The sequence below is a fragment of the Zootermopsis nevadensis genome, unplaced genomic scaffold (genome assembly GCF_977971745.1).
Source record: "Zootermopsis nevadensis isolate Lab colony 2312 unplaced genomic scaffold, Znev_1.0 Znev_ptg000002l, whole genome shotgun sequence".
NCBI classification, from domain to species: Eukaryota; Metazoa; Arthropoda; class Insecta; order Blattodea; family Termopsidae; genus Zootermopsis; species Zootermopsis nevadensis.
In genome coordinates, this window is record NW_028259134.1 from 5,915,904 (window position 1) to 5,929,320 (window position 13,417).

Consider the following 13,417-nt stretch of genomic DNA (forward strand, 5'->3'; position numbering starts at 1 on the left):
GGTTCCCTGTGTCTAGTGTGTTTGATTAAATTGTACAGTGGACGCCTGAAAATGCCACCGATTGTCCAAATTAAAAGGGGGAGGGAACGTTTTCTCGTGACACTTTTCGCCGCCTTGTTCTACATTGCCCTTTCCATCCTCCCTTCCTCCTTCAAGCTCGCGGGTGCGTTGCGTTTGTCTTCCGTCTGTTCCCAAGCTAAGGGACGTGGTCGAAACGCACAGTTTGGTTCCGACAACAGTGACTCGAAAATTAAATTTACGGCGCTTACAGCCCTTTGAACACTTGGTCTGCTGAATAATTCCAGCTCCCGTAAGTCTGTATAGTGACTGGACGACCGTGGTTTGATCCCCGACGGGGGCAGAGAATTTTTCCTCTAGCCTCTGGGGCCCACCCAGCCTCCTGTCCAATGGGTACCGGGGTCCTTTCCCGGTGGTAAAGCCTGCCGGGGCGTGATGCTGACCACTCACCCCCATCTAGTGCCGAGGTCAAGGAAGAGAGGAGCTATACCGCCACTCACCCCAAACGCCTACATGGCGTATAGTGGGACAGCTTTTACAGACCCTGTGTTAGCCGTTCGATAGGACTCGTTGAACGGCGTTTAGCCTCGTGTTAGGCCTGTGCCTACACAGATCGGCGCATCACAGAAACATGCGGACAGACATCCATATCTCAGCCGGGGTTCGAACAGGCAATCCCAGAATGTATTTTGTCTCCGTTCTGATTGAACTTTGTATCGAAAAACAAATTGTTCGTCAGCTGTGTGTCAGATCCATCTGAGTATTATCCGACCTTCTCTTGTATTGTCTCCGTAACCGATTCGACGGTATTTGAGAGGCCAGGTTAAGGCTCGTTTCACACATATACGGCGACCGTACAAACGGCACCGTTTACACGGAACGGTGAAAACTTCACACACAACCGATCATAACCGTAGCCGGTTATTCTGTTATTTGTTGCCAACATAACTTGACAGTAAAACAAAAAGTTCTCAGTTATCGTCTCTCTAGAGCCCGAAGGTATGTAGAATGCTCGTTTGGAATATTAAGTAATAAATGGAGGATCTTTCATCGACCTATAAACTTGCAACCTGATTTTGCTGTAGACATTGTCAAGGCTTGTGTTGATTTATACAACTTTGTTCGGGAGAGAGACGGCTACGAGCCAGAGGATACATTGACAATCACAGGTCCTGATAAAATACGTGGTGAAGAAGTAGTGCGCGAGGGAATATCAGCAAAGAGTGTGAGAAATCTTTTAGCTGAGTACTTCTTAACACCTGTTGGCTCTCTGAAATGGCAGCTTTCAAAAATTTAATTTCATGAACGTTAATCATATTTTTATTACTATACCTATATTTAATTGTAGAACAATTCATTTCATTGTAGAAAGTTTAATAAATTCACATTCACTGATTATTACTTCACAAGGTTGGTACTTAAGTCACGGAACCGGGCATTACACACGGCACGTGTGAAGGAAGCCATTCAACTGTTCACCCGACTACCAAGTGGTGCGCCGTTAGAACGGTCACGGCGCCGGGTTTTGTAGTGGGAAGACACGGCGACTTCACGGTAGACCGTTACCGTATAGACGGCACCGGTGCGTGTGAAAGCTCTCGTATAATCTTCGACCTTTAACCGTGTAAACGGAGCCGTTTGGACGGTCGCCGTGTATGTGTGAAACGGGCCTAACAGTGCCCCCACCTTCCTCCGTGGTAACTCTGTAGAACTGGATCCACCGATTATGGTCGCTGACCTTGTAGGGAGTGCCCAGTATGCGGACCACTCATTGAAGGAAAGAAGGATTTTCCATCGGTCAGTACAGTCTGTGTCAGAGCAGCAGTGTAGAAGCCTGATAATGGTTTTCTTGTGATTGCTCTGTGTTAACAAAATGCCACATGTTCGATGCAAACTCCTTTCTGGTCATTGATAACGCCTCGTATCACAAAACTCAGACAGACAAACCACCGACGTCTTAATCAAAGGACGAAATGAAAGCCTGGCTATTGGAAAGAAACTTCCCATTTTGTGACGTGTTGAAAGCTCAACTGTAAGATTTAATCAAATTAAATAAGTCAAAGCACAAATGTCACGTGATTGATAAGATTTTAGCAGACAAAGGGCACACTGTGCTGAGACTTCCGCTCCCACCATCCCGATTTAAACGCCATTAAACTTATTTGGGCAAATGTAAAACAAAGGGTTGCAAGCAAGAACACAAGATTTAAAATAAAGGATGTCGAGCATCTGTGTCTCCAGAGATTCGAAGAAATTGTTCAAGAGGAATGGGATAATGTGGAAAAACTAGAACAAATTTATCATGAGCAAGAAGGCATAATCGAAGACGCTATTGAACGTATTATAATTGAAGATAATGGAGTGATGAACCGACTGATGTCAGAAAGCGATGGACTGTGAGGAGTAGAAGATTTGGAAGAGGACCGAATAGTTGTGAGGAAGATAAAATTATCTAATTCTCTCTGCAGTGTTAATTTTCTAGTGATGTGTAAAGTAAAGATATCCCACTATACACCATGTAGGCGCTTGGGGGGAGAGGAGGTATAGCTCCTACTCATTCTAGACCTCAGCACTAGATGGGGGTGAGTGGTCAGCATCACGCCCCGGCCGGCTTTACCCCCGGGAAAGGACCCCGGTACCCATTGTAGAGAAGGCTGGGTGGGCCCCAGAAGAGGCTAGAGGAAAAATCCTCTGCCCCGTCGGGGATCGAACCTCGGTCCTCCAGTACTTAGCTAGTCACTATACTGACTGAGCTACGCCGGCTCCCTCTAATGATGTGTAGTGTAGTGAAATCGACTGTCCTGTGTTACATACCGTGGTGATATTTTATTTGTAGTGTACTGTACGCGGCCTGTTGCCATCCCTTCCAGCAAACTTCTGGTATGTGACTCGCTCCGAGGTTTTAATTCACAAAGCTCAGCGGCCAAAAACGCTTGAACGCATTATACTACTTGTTCAAAAAACACAGGCGCATACGTGTTTAAAAATGTCTGTTTATGCGTCGTACATTGACCGGTTGGCAACTTTGCCGAACTACTTGCCAACAAAATCGCTGAAAAAATTGGCCATACGAAGTAAAGATCCATTGTCGATGGATCCCTGCCCTCGTGTGAGGGGGGTGGGGTGGCACATTTCCAGCATGTAGGCGAGGTGTGGGCTTCACGTTGAACGTGGAACAAATGTTGCTATTGTATTATAAATGTCACAAATGGAATGTCTTATTGCCCCATGCTTTGTGTCCTAGAATGTATCTTACATTCTTACCTTATTATTTTCAGTAAAGCGTTTTGGAAGATTTTAAAGTTAGTAGTTCGAGTCTGAGTAACTCACTTTGGTAGCACAACCTGAAGATTCAAACCGCTGAAACCAAAGGCCGCCACTGGCCAATTCCATCCACTTCCATCCACTTCCCACACTCACAACCTGGTTTCTTAAGACCCCCAGCTCTGCATGACTAGCCCATCGTAGCCTCATGTCACTTTATGATTGTCAGATATCCCATCTTCCTACCCAACCAATTGGAGAATCTACTGTCTCCATCTTCAGGAATGAACGTGAGTCGTTGATTATTGAGTGGGTGTTGTGTCTTGGAACTTTTCATGTGGTTTCTTGTTCGGTGGCTCGATTGCGTAGTATTTAAATATCTGAGTTCATGTCCAGGCGTTGTAATTTATTACTGCGTGGTAAGAAAACGAGGAAAGACGATGAAGTTTCAGGAGTTAAAACGAGAAGCTGAGAAAAGGGAAAACTGGCGAGCTCTTTTTGGGCAGAGCAATGTACCTGTCGTCAGACAGAACACTCAATAATAATAATAATAGTTTCTTATATTCGTTGATTCCCTACTCTTGATAAAGTGACAAAGGAGTTCTGTTTTAAACGATATGTAAGCTCGTTTTGTGCTCGGTCGACGGGGTTACGTATCAGAACTAAATTCAGCCAACAGCTGCCAGTCTAACCCCACTATGTCAAATTGAATCGAAATGCACTGAATAGTTGTGGATGTGAAATTGTCCATTGCATACACTTTGTGCAAAATTTATACCAGGGCCAGTATTCATAGTCACTTATACCAGATTGAAGAGGCGTTAGGAGTCATTAGAAGGCTGTCAGAATGACGTGGCTTCCCTTCCGTCAGCTGATTCGAGTGTTTGTACAAGTGTGCGCTGTGACCTTCACAACCGCTACGTGCTGCAAACGGGAAATCGTGTCTGTACGCCCGCCTACATGTTTCAGCTGCTAAACTAATGAAGGGATTTTATCAAAATTTGGTACTGGTACTGTAACATGTACGCTTTCTCGTACCCGTCAGATTCCATTCCAGGTTTGCGGTTGTTGGAATTGAAGTTCTTGCCGTAGTCTGACGTATCTAGCCTCAAATTGTAGGTATTTTACGTAATATCTGTCTCTACCGGCCTTGTCATAAATGGTCCGTTGCTCACAAATATTGTGGGCCGCGTGACTTGAGACATACACTTTGTTAAAGTTTGCAACTTACACTGTATTGCTTTGAAGCCGAGGCTAGTCTAAATCACGTTTAAGAACGCAGCCCGTACCGCGAAGAAAACGCCACACTTCACCATTACGAATGCTGTTGAGGAACTAATCCAGGTTTACAGAGAGACTTATACGAAACCCGTAAATACAAAACGTGGAATTTATAACTATTAGAGCAGATGGCGCAAATATCAGTGGGCTTTAAAGAGTTAAACAATTTTTTTGTGTTCAGTGTTAACTAAATGTAAGGAAAGTGCTATGTGGCGTGATACCTTTAGTGCAACAGCGGATTTTTGTCTGTAGACTGATACCGATGCGCGCTGAAAAAACTCTGAATAACGCGTTTGTAAATTGTGCTGTACTCCATTCGAGTACACTTTCCGTTTTGGTTTAAAATCGAATTTGTTAGGAATTTTCTGGTTCAAACATCTCTCCCTTAAGAAATGTCTCCTTACGATGGTAAGAAGAGAAACATATTTTCTGACGTACGAGGTGCGATCGGAAAGTTTCAAGACTGCGCCTATAAAAAAAAAAAACCCGTACACTTATCTCAGGTATTAAATTCATCCATCACCCTCGAAGTAGTTCCCCTGGGAGTGAACACAACGATCCCAGCGCCGCTGCCAAGCCTGGAAGCATCCCTGGAAATCTTTCTTTGTCAGCCTGTCAAGCACCATCTGCGATTCTGCCTGAATCTCTTCTATCGTCTCAAATCTCCTTCCCTTTAGCTGAATTTTCATCTTTGGGAAGAGGAAGAAGTCACACGGAGCTTAGAAAGGAAGTTGGGGTCGGTTCTTGCAAGATCTTTGAGCTCCTGACAAACGAGAAGTCGATTCTGCTTCTGGTCCTCAGACAGGATGCGTCGCATGTGGAGTTCTTCCTTTAGAATCAGCTGACAGGTCCCATAGCCTATCCCAACAATGTCGCACAAGTCGTTGATGGTACGACGTCGATTTTCGTGAATGGCCTGCCGAATCTTCGTAACATTTTCGGGCGTTGTGCTCGAAGATGGTCGTCCAGAACGCTCGTCATCATCGACAGAGGTTCGGCCATTTTTAAAACGTGAATGCCACACAAAAGTTTGTGCACGACCCATTGCGGACTCCCCAAATGCTTGCTTTAGCATTTCATAAGTTTCCGTTGCCGTTTTGGCGAGTCTTTGGCAAAATTTGATGCACACGCCATTCCGAAATCGCAGGAGGGCTGGTGTAATGCACTACCAAAACGCCCGTAACTAAGAAACAAATGCTAATTCGATGATGCCGGCTGGCACACTGATTCACTATGAATGTAGGCCGCACCCCCTAGCGGCAGAAGCTCGTACTACATCCGGTTCGCCCTCTATTGACACAGTCTTTAAACTTTCCGATCGCACCTCGTATTGTTACAAAAGGAAATTTTGTCATGGACCAACATTATCTTCAAATTGACGATTCTATTAAACAGTTGTTCATTTTTTAGAACTTTCCCCGGCAGGAGTTAGCACAATGTAGTGGTGACACTTTCCACAGAATGCATACCTTCACTCTCCTTCCGGGCCTTCATACTGCGATTGTGCATATGGTTGCGTTCATTCAAGGCGGAGCGTCCTTTTATCCCTTAATCCACTTGTGGGTGTACCCACATCACTTCTTCATACAGCCCGCTTTCGAAATAATGACAGAAATAATTCAGCTGACCTTTGTGACACACGCCTGTCGTGATATTTTGCCAGTTTTGTTATTTTGTATCAAAATCTAAAACGTAAATTTAAGCATCATCCAGCGTTGTAGCAAACAGACGTTATAAATTATCCGGTAAACAACTTCACGGAAACCAGTGAATTTGGCTCGAACTGCGTTGAATAGCTTCTAGGATTCCTTCCCAAACAGATCGAGTTGAGTTTGGATCGTATCCAATGTCAATCGTGTTGTTGTTTTTGTTGTTGTTGGAGCGGACATAACTCGTATGGTACAATGACTGTCTGGGGGGCTGTGGTACTGAGGTTCGGTTACCGGCGCCATTTCAAGACTGGCCGTGGGACGCAGCCAGCCTCGTATCCTGTTCGGTGGGAACCGCGAACTCCCGTATCGTTATGTTGACCATTCTCATCCATCTGGTGCTACGGTTAAGAATGTGTGGGTCTATGTATGATCTCCGTATGTCGTTTGGTTTAATGCTTAATTAAGAGTAGGGACAATGTTATCTTACCTTTGTTCTGACACTTGTGTCTGTGACCCCGATCAGATGCACTGAAAATCAAGTATTAGTTCCACAAAAGTGTTTCTTATTAGCTGTCGTTTTCAGAATGGCCGTTAATTGAGTTCCGCTCAAGAATTTGTACCAGGGATGTTATTGAAGCACATATTTCGTATTTTATTTCAACATTCGTCGTAGTTGTTCAAATAATTACTCGTTTTGCCTTCTGTGCATTCCATACATATTTCTCTTTACAACGATAGATTCGAATTTACAATAACCATGAAGGTTAATGAAGTGCGTTTGTAAAATCACGAAGCATGCGTTAAACCTGAAACCTGAGTAGTCGAACGTGTCCATTCTTCTTCTCTGTCGTAAGATCTGTGGGTTGATTGATCGGTCTTGCAATGAAGCATCAGTCATACGGGTCATGGAACGAATCTTATATAATCGAGTTTATTTACTCAGCTTTTATTGAATCTAAATGTTTATCACATTGTCGATAAAAGCACGCCATTAAACCCTGTCCTGGGTCAGTCTAATCGTAGTCCATACTTAAGCACACACTAACCATTAGAGATCAGTTTCTAAAGAACCTCCCGTTTATGCCCACGTATCCAAAATGGTCTTTTCACGACAGATTTCCCGACCAGAATTTTGCATATATTTATTTCCCATATTCGTGCTACGTGTCCCGACCATCCCATCCTCCGGTGTTTAATCGCCCCTACAACATTAGGCGTTGATTATAAATAATGAAGTCCAATTATTGTTTTCTACGTTCTCGTATTACTTTATTAGGGACGAAAAACGTAAGCCTCACTCACATCTGACCATAGTTCGTTCCCTGTACTCCAGTGACAGTAAGTAACTCCAGGTGAGCTGTGCCTGCATGAGTTGGACTCGTCAGCAGAGTTGAAAGTCGTCCCCATGAGAATAAATAGCCAGCCAGCTGGCTGGCAGATTTCTGTCAGCAGACGCTTCTTTCTTGCACGTGTGAACGCCCCCTCAAGTTCAATAATGTTCAGTGAAGTCACTGCCTGACGTATTTTCACCGGTTCCATAACAAAAGCCCACATGAAAATTCCGCACAGAAATAACCCCGCAGAAAATTTCTCACATTCACAATACTATCAAGTAATACACTCTTAATAAAGTGTTATTTGTATGCTATGAAGTGAAGTTCAAACATACTATATATACTAACCTAACCTAACCTAACCTAACCTAAACTCACCTCACATAACCTAACCTAACCTCACCTAACCTAACCTAAACTCACCTCACCTAACCTAACCTAAATTAACCTAACATAATCTAACCTAACCTAACCTCACCTAACCTAAACTCACCTCACCTAACCTAACATAATCTAACGTCACCTCACCTAACCTAAACTCACCTAACCTAACCTCACCTAACCTAACCTAACCTAAACTCACCTAACCTAACCTAAACTCACCTAACCTAACCTAAACTAAACTAACCTAGGCCCCCGTTGGCCAAATTTGTTTTTGTAAACTGAAAATAATGTGAGAATTATTCTTTGTGCGTATTTTTCTGTGTGAGCATTTATTCGTGTGAGCAATTTTCTGTGTGGGCTTTCTTCACGTGCGCATTTATCTGGTCACCATTTTCATCTTCTTTTAGCAATTATTGGCAAGTTTCGTTGAAACAGGATGTAGAAAACCAAGGACGGCACGTGGTGATGCACGTCGGTCGATCGTTCGTGCAGTTTTTCTTTTCTCGTAACCTTGCACGCATCTGCAGATTTGGCACGTTTCCGGTAGTACGTCACGCGAGCCGAAAAATAACAAGAACAAAAAGAAGGAAATGACGGAATGAACTAAACGATTGTAAAGTAAAATTGACGGTATGCAAAAAGAGAGGCAGAGGAAATTACATATGGGAAGGTGGGCTGAATTCTGTGCTTTTTTGGGAAAAGTGGATACGTCATAAAAATCACATGCTTAGCGGTTCCTGCAACATCTTACGGCGTCGCTACACAACCAGCAGCGTTCTTTTGTTCGTGTACCGTAATTCGTTAAAGACTGACTTTTCAATTCTTTAAAAAGTCTACAGGAAGAAAATAGATTAGAAATAGGTTTTTGCAAAATTTGTCCATAATTCCCATCAAGAGATGCAATTTTTTTTTGTAATTGAAGTGCGTATTATATTAGAAATCGTTTATTAAATACAAATCAACATTAAAGGGGCCGAGAAACAGAATCGCATTTTTTATTTATTTAGTGTTCTGTCTGACGACAGGTCCATATGAACAGGATCCTTCCATCCTTTTCTCGGACTGGGACCTGTTCATATACGTTCTTGGCAGATGATCCAGAAGTGGTTTGCCATTGCCTTCTTCTGTGTGTGAATGGAGTAATTGTTGGGATGCCACGGAGGAAAACTCCGTGTTGCCTAGACCACGGCCTCGCCCAACACAAGTTATAAATTCGGACACAGCCGGGAATCGAACCCGAGACCCCAGGATTACAAGGCCAGCGTTCTAACCGCTAGACCACCGCAACTTTATTTAAATACGAACAAAAAGGCTTCGAGAAATGATTGTTAATCGCGAATGTTAGAAATGAATTGGTTGGCTTTGGTCAGTGTAAGGGCAAAGTGCAACTTGCCGAGATGTTTCTTATCTCTGAACATGAATCACGAGACGCGCTTTAAGAACTGCATTGCGAATGTTTCTATTGTGACCGCACGTGTGTACACACGCGTCTTTCTTAGTTGCTCACATCATCTGAAATGTGTCACAATCTTAATTCTCGTCCGTGACATTGAGAAGGTCACATTTTTTCTCTGACCTACAGTTTGGTCTAATTATCCCCCCTTTTCGTTTCTTCAGAACTTCTCCTTTCTGACTCCCTTTTTAACTTTCGAAATATTCAAGTTTTTACGTTCTGTCTCTTGCACTATAAATGAAGAATTTGTATTTTTATGAATTACCATTTCATCAGTATTTAATTAATAAGGTTTCTTTATCGTCATTACATGCATTAATTCTATTAATGCTGAAATTAATTGCAGCATTATCGAGTAATGTCTTTAAATCTTCAAACATGAAGTCGAATAAAGCAAGAATTGGATCCTGTAGTTATTTTAATTGACTACTAGATGTTTAAATAAATGTATATTCAATAAAATAGACGGATGTTTAATTTTGATTTTCATAGGATGCGTCCTTATTATTAAGAATTTTTTATAGGCCCGTTATAGGTTTTAAGAAAATTTGTACAGAATTATTCCACGTTCACTTACCTAATTTACTTTGACGACCTCGTTGTTCAAGTGCCAGAGCACTGCGGGATCAAATCTTTTCGTTGGCTTTGATCTATAGACATTTGATTGGACTCCTTGGACGAGGGACACTTTCCCTTACATACGAGGTGCGATAGAAAGGTTTCCAGACTGCGCGTATAAAAACCCGTACACTTATCTCAGGTATTAAATTCATCCATCACCCTCGAAGTAGTTCCCCTGGGAGTGAACACAACGATCCCAGCGCCGCTGCCAAGCCTGGAAGCATCCCTGGAAATCTTTCTTTGTCAGCCTGTCAAGCACCATCTGCGATTCTGCCTGAATCTCTTCTATCGCCTCAAATCTCCTTCCCTTTAGCTGAATTTTCATCTTTGGGAAGAGGAAACCTTAGAAAGGAAGTTGGGGTCGGTTCTTGCAAGATCTTTGAGCTCCTGACAAACGAGAAGTCGATTCTGCTTCTGGTCCTCAGACAGGATGCGTCGCATGTGGAGTTCTTCCTTTAGAATCAGCTGACAGGTCCCATAGCCTATCCCAACAATGTCGCACAAGTCGTTGATGGTACGACGTCGATCTTCGTGAATGGCCTGCCGAATCTTCGTAACATTTTCGGGCGTTGTGCTCGAAGATGGTCGTCCAGGTCGCTCGTCATCATCGACAGAGGTTCGGCCATTTTTAAAACGTGAATGCCACACAAAAGTTTGTGCAGGACCCATTGCGGACTCCCCAAATGCTTGCTTTAGCATTTCATAGGTTTCCGTAGCCGTTTTGGCGAGTCTTTGGCAAAATTTGATGCACACGCCATTCCGAAATCGAATCGCAAGAGGTTCGGTGTAATGCACTACCAAAACGCCCGTAACTAAGAAACAAATGCTAATTCGATGATGCCGGCTGGCACACTGATTCACTATGAATGTAGGCCGCACCCCCTAGCGGCAGAAGCTCGTACTACATCCGGTTCGCCCTCTATTGACACAGTCTTGAAACTTTCCGATCGCACCTCGTATATGAAATGTTATTTATGTTATGTTACGTTATCTAATGATTCTGTATAAATTTCAATGGTGTTGTAGTGTTAGTTGAGATGTGAGTACGATTATGTAGTCTAACGAAAAGTGCATGACTTCGTTCCGTATTTCACTGTACTTCTGCTGTTAAGGAACGTACTTGGAGACGCTAAGGAGAACGCCGATGAAACTCCTGGTAGCGGATTTCTGTCTTTGTGAACATTTGCACAGGATCTGACATGGGATGAATGCGATGTGTGGCGAAATAACATGGTGACGGCCCTAAAATCACGTGACGGAACCAGTGGGTGAGAGAGTATTCCATTAATTAACAAGACGAGAGAGCTGTTTCTTAAGAAAAGGCAGAAAGGCTGGAAACAGCTAATTGGTTTTTCTGTGAAGTCGCCTCTCCTTTAATAATAAAAGATTTTGTCTGACGGAAACTAAAGAGCGAGAAGTGTAAGAAATACCTGCACATATTTCGTAAATCTTTTGCTGCCGATCGGTAATAATATTCGTATGTATCATCTGCTTTAACATTTAGTAACGCTGCATCTGAGTTTTATTTATTTAGTGTTCTGTCTGACGACAGGTCCATATGAACAGGATCCTTCCATCCTTTTCTCGGACTGGGACCTGTTCATATACGTTCTTGGCAGATGATCCAGAAGTGGTTTGCCATTGCCTTCTTCTGTGTGTGAATGGAGTAATTGTTGGGATGCCCCCGGAGGAAAACTCCGTGTTGCCTAGACCACGGCCTTGCCCAACACAAGTTATAAATTCGGGCACCACCGGGAATTGAACCCGAGACCCCCAGGATTACAAGGCCAGCGTTCTAACCGCTAGACCACCGTGGCTGTATTAATCAGCGATTATTTCCTTAAACAGCGTCAACCAACTTATTTTTGGAATGGTGAAGTGTTGCGTTTTCTTTGCGGTGCGGACTGGATGTTTAAATATTATTCAGACGATTCTCGGCTTGAAAGGGTTAATGCAAACTGTCTAATGGAAAGCAAAGTGTTGATGAGTTTATTTGGACGTAACAGATAGCATGATGGTGTTCGGGAAACCACAAGGGGAGAATCAGGTTGGGAGTTCAGGAGAAAATAAATATTATAAGAATTTGGGGGGGGGGGGGTGGTCAGGGTATGGTCCAATGCCGGGAAATGAACCTTCATGGAGCAGAGAAACTACGAGTTTCAAGGAATTGGTTTTATCAGCGGTGGAGTGACGTAACAGTCATGTTTCAGGGTTCTCAGTGGTCACTAAACTGGTTAAGGCACTTTCCGCCTTTATGAAATCCGAACCAGAGGCCTCCCTTTACGACCTATTCTAAATCATTTGAATCCACTTTGTACACAATTTCCACAAAATCATTTTAATGTTATCCGATCGTCTGCTGGATTTCACAAGTGGCCTGTTTCTTTAGATTTCCGACCGGAACTTGCTTCTATAATTTGTTGGCCTTCTCACCTTCTTACTTTAATCGCGCTAACAGGAAGAAGTGCAAACTACCTTTGTGCTGTAATGTTTTCATGATATCATCTTCATAACAGCTTACCATTACCGCCCCTGTTCTGAAGAACTTTAAATTGGAGGCTGTTGCCTTGGCTTGTAAGAAGGGATAGCGAGATGCACGTGGCCTTGAACTATCTTTTGAACCGGCTGCTGAATTTGCATTAAATTTGGTACGGAGATCGCGTCATCCTGCTACCGACAGTACCAAAATTATGGCGATGCGAGCTTCCGAGGTGGGAGGAACAATATTACGTCTTGTACGGTACCCTGATACTGCGTCATGTTCCTGTAGGCCTGTCTCTAAATTCTGATGAAACTTTCTTACGCGTTTTCAGTTTTAAACGTGGCGACTGTGCCAAATTATGAGCTTGTAACTGGTTAATCGAACGCAGAGGGAATATGAGCTAATTATTATTTTTTATTTATTATTAATTGCAAATAGGTTTATACCCGGTGGCAGTGATGCTACAATAAGACACAACAAAACAATGAGACACAACAAAACAATGAGACACAACAAAAAATGAGACACAACAAAACAATAAGACACAACAAAACTGAGACACAACAAAAAGACAACAAAAAATGAGACAGAACAAAACAATAAGACAACAAAAAATGAGACAGAACAAAACAATAAGACACAACAAAAAATGAGACACAACAAAACCATAAGACAACAAAAAATGAGACTCAACAAAACAATAAGACACAACAAAACAATGAGACACAACAAAACAACACACGTCACACAAAATAAAACAACTCATAAGATTATGCTCATAAAGGAATAATAAATTGTAGAGTTATTCATTTATAAATTAGTTCTTGCCGTCGCCACTCTGCGCTAGGCGATGCTAAAGCATTCAAAGGTGAGTAGGTATGTAATTCAGGTAATCAAATTATTTTACATTCTCCTTATGCACAGTCAT

At 42.8% G+C, this 13,417-nt stretch overlaps 1 protein-coding gene across 1 annotated transcript in view; it reads left to right on the forward strand.

Annotated features, from left to right (window-relative positions):
- The window catches only part of BNIP3 (BCL2 interacting protein 3), a 94,025-nt gene that overhangs the window by 45,913 nt on the left and 34,695 nt on the right, over positions 1-13,417 (forward strand). The window lies entirely within an intron of this gene.